Source organism: Stegastes partitus, unplaced genomic scaffold (genome assembly GCF_000690725.1).
Source record: "Stegastes partitus isolate 25-593 unplaced genomic scaffold, Stegastes_partitus-1.0.2 Scaffold353, whole genome shotgun sequence".
Classification (NCBI taxonomy): Eukaryota; Metazoa; Chordata; class Actinopteri; family Pomacentridae; genus Stegastes; species Stegastes partitus.
Window position 1 is genome coordinate 323,618 of NW_007578084.1, and position 10,988 is coordinate 334,605.

The 10,988-nt window shown below is 37.6% G+C and overlaps 1 long non-coding RNA gene across 1 annotated transcript; it reads left to right on the forward strand.

The window, feature by feature from the left end:
- The first annotated feature begins 18 nt into the window (after positions 1-18).
- LOC103359085 (uncharacterized) lies at positions 19-1,358 on the forward strand. The gene is made up of 3 exons (XR_520288.1): positions 19-82; positions 370-452; positions 569-1,358. It is a non-coding gene; the product is annotated as an uncharacterized LOC103359085 (long non-coding RNA).
- The last annotated feature ends 9,630 nt before the right edge of the window (positions 1,359-10,988 follow it).

Below are 10,988 nucleotides of genomic sequence, written 5' to 3' on the forward strand. Positions count from 1 at the left end.
ACAACACTAATCACAACAACATCAACCACAACACCAACCACAACACCAACCATTACAACCTCTACAACTCCTACAACGGAAGGTATGTGAATTCCTAATAAAAATCAATATACTGTATTACTTTGAGTCCAAATTATATAGTGTTTACAACATATAAATATGCTTTAGTGAAGATAGTCATAATGCACAACTATAGGGGTTTAGATACAAAGAAAGAGACAATATAATATTTTAGCTATATTTGTTTAGTTTGTTTAAGCATTTTTGGTGAGATGTTTGCAAACTCTTCCTGTTGAAAGTCATGACAATGACATTCACAAGTTCTATGTTTTTATTGCCTTATTCATTTCTAAATGTAATGCTTCACAGGCGTGGTATTACTGGCACTCCAGATGAAGATAACTACCCTTGGAGAAGTCAGCAATGGAACTATCACTGAGCTTGTTGAACAGGTATGCAAAACACAGTATGTGAGTAATTTTGTTGTGTCAATTCTCTTCCCACAGCAGTCAATTTTAAAAGGAGTCAAAATTCTGATGTTTCCTCTCTGCATCTTCTCTCTATATAGTTTCTTGGAGAACAGCTTCTGAATGGAACAGCTCACACAGCCACTGTGACAATTCGAAGGGTTTAAGTTGGTCGGAGAAGCTGAATATATAAAAATGGCAATTCAAGCATGCACTGCTGGAGGTATAGTTTCAACATCATCAGAAGCAGAAGTTGAGCTCAGTTGTTTTATCATATCTGGATATACTTTTCTACAGTTTGAGTATCCTATAAAATGTGATTGTTCTCCACTGTGCTGCAGTGGTTTTATCATTTATCAAATCAAATATTTGCAGTCCCATGCTGCTGGCTAGAGGGGAATTTTGGGTTGATCCATGTTGTACAGAAATGATAAAGAACAAGGAAGTTCAGACCAAGCAATCTGATCTGTTAAAGAGACTCTGCATAGACTCGGCTCTGCATTAAGTGCTAATATGTAACTGTGAAGAATAGTAAAAGCTTTCCGTCCAAGCTTTTCCATTTGTTTGGTGTTTTTTTTTTCCTTTTAAAGGCTACTTTTTAATTTGGCTTCTTATTTTTGCTGGCTCACTTCTTCCAGCGCAATGTTTTGTCCTCTGCACTGCATCATTATGCAGTGTTACATCTCACCTTGCAACACTGATTAAAACACTTTTCAAATCATGTTTGTAGATTCATCCCATTGTTCTGATGTTCACCCATCAAGTAGGCACGTAAAACATCCGTAAAAGAGAGCTTCAGTGCAGTTTAACACTGGAGTTGTAACACACGATTATCAGTTCTGTTATATTGCACAATTTGTGAAGATGAATAAAGAGAAGCATCTGTCAGAAGTGCCTGTTCTTTGTGTTCTTTATTAAAGATTTTCAAGGAAACTTTATTCAGCATTTATTTTAAAGTATATAGATTTAAGTATACATAAATTGTTCAGATTTGCCTTAAAAAATTATTAGAAAATACAAAAACATTTGCTATAAAGTGACACATTTTATAGTGAGTCTGTAACTAATTACCTTAATATACTGGAATATAAACGGGAAATCTAAAATGTGAAATATGCAATTATACTAGCTCTGCAAATTCTCAACATGGAGGTGCATGATGCTAGATTTGTTATTTACGGTCTACTGGAATATTATTCATTATAATTAAAGATTTAAAAAACACAATTTTTGAGGAAAGCTCACTTTCTGTGTTCAGCTGCATTAATCCAGTAAATCTCATTTACAGCAGCCAGAAAGACCTAATCCTTTTCTTATATTAGGTATCATTTCCTCCTGCTCTTCTCAAAGGCATGACATAAAGGCATAACAACATGTGCAAACCTGCCAACATACACCAGACACTGAAGAAATAAAATGCACCAGACTTTGAATGCTTAAAGCTTAAAACAATACAAACACTGGCCGAGGTTCTTTTATCAAGTCACATGAGTTACACATACTAATGGAACAAACTACAAGAACAGCAGCACCTAAATTCCAAACTGCATGAAGTCTTTTGTCTCTGTCACTTTGTTAACATCCTGCAGAAACTTTACAGCTTTGCAAAGTCATCTTCAGCAGGATGCATCCACTTCCTAGTCCTGTTCTCACTTCTTTGCAGTCATTGCCTCTCTCTGTCTGGAAATGTGTGAAGCCCAGCTCTGTCCGTGCACCGCTCTGTTCAGCAGCACCAACAGGTCCACAGCCGTCGACACTCCCCTGGGCAGGAATAGCTCCAGAGAGGAGGGGAAGGTGTGGGGAAGACAAATGTTTGACATGCTCACATCCTGGAAAATGAAGTCACAGTGAAGGAAAATAATCTTGAAATGGAAGAAAGTGACACATTCTATCTGAAAACAGCATACTCAGCCAAGTGCATCCAAAAACACGAGTTTTTAGTAATAATTTCCCTACAGTGTCGAGTCATATATCTGCATCATTAAAAATAAAAAATAAAAAAAAATCTGCAGTTATTACGTCTGGGGAGGTGTTATACAACAGTTAGGAACTCTTATTTCCACAAAACATGCATATGTTGCTGGTTTTGTAGGCAGCAACAACTTTGCCATTTACTGCACCAGACAATAGACAGACCATGTTAGCAACTAGCCAGTGAACACACTGAAGCATCTTCAGCTAAAGAGGCATATATTTTTTTTCTCAGGAATTCCTGTTTACCAAATTAGAGCTGAAAAGCCTTCGACATGCATTCATCAGGTCACTCAAGATTTGATGTCAGCACTAATGTTGCAACTTTATACGGTCATGAGCGTCTGCATTGTGTTGCTGACAACTTGGGGTGATGTTGTGCCCCAAGTTGTCCAAAAAATAATTGAACTTAGGTGTCAAACTAAGCTTCCCTCAGATTGGCAGTGTCTGTCACAGGTGAATAGATGAGATGTGTCGCCTTATAAGAAGCATGCAATCTCATTAAATGTTATTAGCATTGGTTACATCAGTGATTTCTGTCACATGAAGTTTTCAGGATTTTTATATTGATTTGACAAATACCGACCTGGGAGTAAAAACGAAGGGAGATGAGTGTAGGTAGCCCAGGAGGAGGCAGGTGATCTGTTCCTGTGATGAAGGAGAGGAGCTCTTCACACGAAAACTCTGCCTGACCATCTGCTTGGGCAGAAGGAGGAAATATTTCAATGAAAACAATTTGCCAGCACAAACTGGAATGGCATGTTATTTATTTCCTCCACTGCTGCCTAATTAAAGAGCTATAAGGATCTTTGCTTTCTTTGCCTGTGTCCATCCCTCCATGCTTACCGCTGACCAGGGTGAGGGCTGCTTCCCAGTGTGCTGCTGTGGCCTCCTCAGCTGCCCTCAGATCAGAGTCTGGGTGGCTGTAGCAGAAGGTGAAGAGCTGTTTGAACTCTCCCAGGGTCAGACGCTGCTGATTTGTACTCGTCATCACTGGCACAAACGCCTCCCAGTGGGACTGCACCATATCCCACAATCCACCGCAGCTGTTCAGCCCCTCGGTGAACTGGAAGATCATACTGGACACCCTGAAGGTGAGCAGAGGGACTGAGTGAAGCTGACATTGATTCACTTGTGATGCTCATGTATGTAAGATGTTAAAATTACAAAACAGAAAGCTGGACAGTTGAGCTTCTAGCAGCTGTCAAGATACAAACCAGTGTATGTGAAATACATTGCAAGTGTGTGAATACATGCATGTTATGTATGAGACTGTGTGGGTGTCCTACCTGTGGTACATGTAGTGTTTCACTAAGCGGCTGCAGATTACCGGTATTTCATCAGAGTGTGCTGAACAGATTTCTGGGATCCCATAGCGTGACACCCAGTCACACAGACTGGGAGACAGAAGCTTCACATCAGTACAATTCTGAAGCTGTAGGAAGAGAAGAGGATTGGTGTTTGTGTGTGTGCATGACACTCGAAAGGCCCAGTAGTTGACTGTTGAGGAGTGACAGAAAGACATTTGGAGCGAAAGAGGAAATGACAGGCAGCAAAGGTTGCTGCTAGAGAGCAAAGCAGGTTAGATGAGTCTTTCCTGCTTGTGGAACAAAAATAAACAAATCAGTGGCTTATCCATTCACATAAATACTTGATTATAGTTTCAACATTTAAAATGCACAACAATTAGTCATTTTGCACTCTTTCATAACACGCACTTTAGTCATTGTTTCATCTAGTTTCATTGAAGGACTCTAATTATTTTATTTGATTGCTTAAAGTTGTATTCAATGTTTTTTTTTTTTTTTTTTTTATACAGTTTCAAATTAAAATCACCAAATAAGCTGTTTGTCTATGGTAATAAAGAACATTGTGCACCTCATTAATCACAGGCTGGGTTTCAAAATAAAGGGGAGTGAGTCATCTCTGTGTTTGCTACCTCTTGCAGTCGGCTCTGTGCTTCAGCATCCACAATGTCCTTCCAGCTGAAATCCTCCAAAGATGGACTCTGGCAGCACATCAGCTGTGATAAAGAGAATACCAATGTGCAAATACTGTTCAACAGAGCTACATCATGCATCACGCAGTGGTCTAATGTCACAACATGACAGTGCACACCTGTGTTTTCAGCAAAAAGAAATGTAAAACTGCATTACCTGGTTTATTTTGGTCATCTGCAACAGTGCAACAAGCTTTAAACACTGTCAAAGATTATTGGTGAAACTGTTATCAAGCAGATACATGTTTTTTTTGTATTAGGCAGACACCTAGTGTCATTATCATTGAATCTGGTTCTTCCCCCTGACAAATGTCTCTCTCTTTTAGTTCCATAGAAGCATGGTTGCACTGTCTGGCTCTGTAGCTGCTAAAAGCTCCACTATGTTCCACCAGCTAGAACACTGAGACTAACTCAAAATATAAAAGTTGCAGACTGTAAAACCAGAACAGGAAGCTGAAAGATGCTAAAATGCTTCAAAGTACAGCTTTAAAATGCAGCAAAGGATGCTGCACTGCAAAGTCAAATAGAGATATTAGACACATAATACTGACATTTTGTATATATATATATATATATATATATATAAGACTGTCAAAAGAGACTATCTTTTTTTTTTAACTAAAAAAAAAAAAAAATCCTTTACATTCATGGCAGCTTCAGTTAATTTGAGTGTTAATTGAAGAGAAAAATCCTCCTCAGATATCAGGTTTTAAACTTCCTGCTGCAGTTTGTGAAATAAACAGCAAATCTGTGTGTCAAAACTACATGCACTACCTAAAGTAGTTTACACAAGCGCACTGTTTGTTAGGGAGCCAACCTGGTATAGTACAGGGTGTAGACAACAAGGTCCAGGTCCACCCAGAGCCAATGACCAGCCAATCAGAACTCCCGCTTCATAATACTTCTGGTTCTGTAGAGCTTTGAGGTTACAGGTGAAGAACAGGCGACCTGGACGACCCTCAAACACGCAACTTTGCTCCAACTCTACCAGAGCCATCCTAAATGAGAGAAATTTTAAAAATCTTTAGTTATTAACTAGCAAACTCTATGCTTTAATGATTTGGTGAAGTATCCTGGTATGAAAATGGGGTTGTGCAAAGAAATATTAATGTCATTTATTAAGAAAAACTGACAGAAGTTTGCTGTTCTCACTTACTTTATAATAATATTTTATTTAACTTTTATTTTACCAGGTGGTTGTCATGTTCAATAACATCCTGGTCAAGAGGTGGCATACAAATAAGATGAACAGCAAAAACAGACTACATGTACAGCAACTCACACAATATTACATAAAGACTATAAAATAGAGATGCTAAAAACAAGTGCAGTGGTCCTGAAGTGTTGCTCTAACTGATTTTTTAAATGACGAGAGCGGTACGTATGAGGTGAGTTTTAGGGACTTTTGCAAAGAGTTCCAGTCATTCGTGGCAGAAAATTTGAATGAGGATCGACCGAAAGTGGTACAGACTTTGGGAATGTGGAAGTTATGAGACTGTTAGAACAAAAAGTACGGGTGGAGTTATGAATGGTAAGTAATGAACGCAGATATGGTGGTGTTTTACCAGTGAGGGTTTTGTGAGCTCAATTTTTAGTCTCATCAAACCAAAGCACCTTCTTCCAATTGACTTCAGGGCCTGATGCTTTCTGGTGAACTTTTTTTTTTTAACTGTGGCTTTCTCTATGCCACTCCCCATAAAGCTTCACTGATGAAGAACAGACAACAGTCACAATGGACAGTACCCATTATAAACAACATGCTCTAAAGGGGTAAGTGTTTTTGTGATATTAATTATGTTGCAAGCCACTTTTTCCTCTAAACATGTTTATTCATTTTGGATCTCAGCCTAAAACCTAAAAGGCTATTCTGTTTTTATGACTTCCAAACTGCACCATCACCAATCCTAAAGCCTACAGACTACATTTTGAAACACTTGGCAATAATCACATTTAAAATTTAAGATGTATAAAAAAAATATTTAAAAAAAACTTTTGTTGACAACTTTGTTCACATCCAGTCAGGATGCATGATTGAAACCATCACTACAAATACAAAAAGTGTGTTTCAGCCACAATGTCAGAGAAAAAGTTAGAACCTGAAGAACTCATTGAGATGTTCCTCTCGGCTATTGGCCTCCTCTCCTCTGAAGGAGATGACCGGTGTCGTCCTGAAGCAGAAGTCTGGCTGCCTCACCACTTTCAGAGCATCGTGGAGCACATCCCTCCTCCTCACCTCGATGCGAGTTTGTACATCCTGATGCATGTTCTTCTGTCGGAACAGTTTCAGGATGGTGTCTACGTCAAGCATGTCCTGCACGCAAGAGATACACTTTTAACAGGAGATGCAGGATACTGGTGGACTAACAATCGTAGGATTTCTGATACTCATCGAATACTTGGTTTGGTCAAAGGTTTGTTCAGTAGTAACCATTCCCCATTTGAGAAGAATAAAATAAAATCACCTCCTTTGGGGCCCTGCTGACACAAGGCTGATTGGCTTCGTCCTGGCAGCTTTCTGTGCCGACCTTCAGACAAAACTCTTTCCTGAACAAATCAGCACACATGCATTCAGAATAATTCTGTTAGTTGGTTCACCATTTATCCTTTTGAAACAAAGGAAACACTTTCTTACCTCTTCACCAAGTCTGTCTTGCTTCTTGAGCTCTTACATTCTGCCTGCTGAGAGCAAAGAGTCTCATAAGTTTGTGCGTTGCAGAAGAAATGTGTGCAATAAATATACAAGTTTATTTTAAAACATAAAGGATATTAACACAAAGGAATCTCCTACACTGCCACATCTATCATATTTATGCAATACACCTGTGGAACTGAATCTTTATCTGTTAGAAAACTCACAAACAAAAGTTAGATGAAAGTTCAAGCAGAATTATGCCTCAGCACTATTGTATTCCAATACATTCTTCAGAGATTGAATGGTTCATACACAAACGGAGCAGAAAGAGAGCTGGTTGAAACAAGGAAGGATTGATGACAGGTTCTATCGACACAGACCAAGGAATCAAATTATCATAAAGTTACTCACACTAGCAACCAAAGACATGCAGAAAGGCTCAAAAAAGATGGAAAATTATCAATTCAAAGTGTGAACAAAGAGATCCAAATGCAAAAAGGTGTTGAATAATTTGAAAAGAGTGGTACAATAGCAATTACAAAGCAATAATAATAACTTTATTTACCAAACATCTTTCTGAAATAAAGTTTCAAGGTGCTACACAAAGCAGATGTTAAAATACAAGGAATTAAACCAAGCAGATAAACACCAAACATATAAAATGACTAAATACAAAGAGAAATACAGAGCTGCTCTAATTGTTTTTTTGGGCTGTGAATCGCTTTGGTTCCTGTTAAATTGCTTATCAGTGTGCATCTGTCAACAAACTCATGAATGGTTTTTGTTTTTTGTTTAAACTGAGCCATTGTAGAGTACCTGTGGATAGTCGTGGTGACTGAGGATGTACAAAACATCATGTCCAGAGATTCTCAGTACCTGCTCCCCAGTCCAGTCCTCTGCTGGGGTGTCAGGGACGAATAGCACCCTGGAGCCCTGCAAACACTGGAGCAACACATACCTTCATAGATCCAGTTTACTTGGTGGCCAGGTTGACTTCATCCAAAATGTAGTCTACATTTTTAATGCAAATGTAATTTCTGGTAGTGAAATGTACACATCGTCACCTTAGAATTATAAAGTTCTATCTGACATTTTTGGCAAAATTGAGATATTTACATTTTCTGATTCTTGGACACATTATCTATACAATGCTATGTGTTTTGTTTTTTTGTAAATATTTTTTTAGCTTTTAATTGACAAAAACAGACAGTTCTATCTGCCATTTCCACTCTAAACTGAGTGTTATAAAGTTCTATCTGTGTTGGCCAATCAAGAACATACAACAATCCACCAATCACATTAATGCTTGCAGCTACGTAGCCAGCTACCATGACCTGACAGTTAATGGTAGCTTTCTGGCACCAAAATGTTTCAAAGAACTTAAAAAAAAGACTAACATTTCAAGAAGTCCTAAGCAAGATTTTTCAAGACAGCAGCAAAAGGAAGAGGTAAGATATTTTTCCTATTTGTGTGTGTGTTTTTTTTTTTTTTATTATTATTATTGTTTAAAAGTTAAAAACTATCATTAGCCTATTGAGCCAAGTTAGCTAGCCTAGCTAATCTTACTTCTGGAGCTGTGTTTAATTATTGACTGAATTTGATGTCTATGATTATGAAATAAATACCCAATAACACTATTACAACTATAAGTCGATGTGTATTGAATTTATTATGTTATCTATTAGTTTATGCAGTTATTGTCATTTAATGTAGCCCATCACTCCTCATACTTAACAATGTTTCCTTTCTTAAACAGGAAGAAAAATTCTGATGAAAATGAAGGAAAAACAAATGAGGCTCCAGAAAAGATGCTAATTAAAAATAAAAAGCAAAAAACAGGGGAAGACAAAATTTCATGGATCAGATGGATGGGTAGTCCTGAGCCGCTGCAATATCTCACGCCGCCACTGTGGGCCAATTTAACCGGCATGTTTTTAACGTTAACGTGTAATTCTAGTTTCTTAAAAAACAATGGTTAATGTTAAAGAAAACTACAACATGAAAATAATAAGGTTGAATGTAATGCAACAAAGATGCATGTTGCATTTTTTATTGTTAAATTATTGATCTGATTGTTCTGCTGTGATTGTAATAAATTGTATTATTGACCATTTTGTGACCTTTTTTTCTTCTACTTAATTCACTGTTTACATTAAACCTGAGTTGGATAACAAGTTCAACTGCTATCTTACTGTTAATTGTTTTTGTTGTATATTTGTGATGAACTACACTTTTAAATGGGACTTCAACCTGTAGAGCCCTTTGGGCAGTGCTCATAATATCATAAATAAGCAAAATAATTACATTAACCTTTGACCTATTTTTGAAATTTTCATTTGATTCACATTTCTATTTAAAGTTAGACCTGAAGATCTGGAGAGCAAAAATACATAGTTATTATTCGAGTTCAATACTGACTAAGGGTATTTATACAAACATAATTAACGATGATCTGAAAGATTTAACTGAAGCATAATTGGCCATTTCTAATGATAATAAAAGAAAAAAGAAAAACTTGGAAATGCACTTGAATGTTAAAAATAGTTGTTTGTTAAAATTATTTGAGTTCTGGAGCACAAGTTAGTGTTTTTAACGTGTTCTGCAGATAGAACTTTATAATTCCAAATGAAATGGGCCTTTTCAGAATTAGAAAGTTCTATCTGCAAAACACCCACTTCCAAAACTCCCACTTAGAAATTTTCAAATAATATCAAATTACACATTTAGACTCTCTTTAATATGCCTATAGTTCTCAAGTATTAACACAGTTTAATGTTCATTTCATTCTGACTATATGAGCAGTCAAAATTTTAAATGTAAATATCTCAAAACTACCGAGAACGCAGATAGAACTATATCATTCTAAGGTGACGACATGTTGAAGTCAACCTGGTTCTTAGCACACCTATGTTAGAAAAGCACCTGACACACACCTGTAGATATGTGAAGGAAAACCTTTGTCCTGCCTGCTTTACAAATCGCCTCCAGAAGAGCATCACCAAGCGACTCGCCATCTGATTGGCTGACCAGCTACGGTCAATGGTGATGCGAGCGATCATTCCCATTGCCACCAGGGCTGCTCGCGCTTTACTTTGTGGAATGATTGGTCTGGAAGAACAGAGAGGAATACACACGTGGACAAAATAGTTGGTACCCCTCGGTTAATGAAAGAAAAACCCCAAACTGTCACAGAAATAACTTGAATCTGACAAAAGTAATAAATAAAAATTCTATGAAAATTAACCAATGAAAATCAGACATTGCTTTTAAACCGTGGTTTAACAGAATTAAAAAATAAACTCATGAAACAGGCCTGGACAAAAATTATGGTACCCCTAGAAAAGACTGAAAGTAATGTGACCATAGGGACATGTTCAATCAAGGTGTGTCCTCTAATTAGCATCACAGGTGTCTACAAACTTGTAATCAGTCAGTCGGCCTATTTATAGGGTTACAAGTAGTCACTGTGCTGTTTGGTGTGTGTTTCATGGTGTGTACCACACTAAACATGGACCAGAGGAAGCAAAAGAGAGAGTTGTCTCAGGAGATTAGCTTATGATAAGCTTACAGCTTGATGTTCCTGTGACTACAGTTGCACATATTATTCAGAAATGTAAGATCCATGGGACTGTAGCCAATTTCACTGGACGTGGTCACAGGAGGAACATTGATGACAAATGGAAGAGACGGATAATACGAATGGTAACAAAAGAGCCCAGAACAACCTCTAAAGACATTAAAGGTGAACTCCAAGGTCAAGGTACGTCAGTGTCAGATTGCAACATTCGTCGTTGTTTGAGCCAAAGTGGACTTCATGGGAGACGGCCAAGGAGGACACCATTGTTGAAAACAAATCATAAAAAAGCCAGACTGCAATTTGTCAAACTGCATGTTGACAAGCCACAAAGCTTCTGGGAGA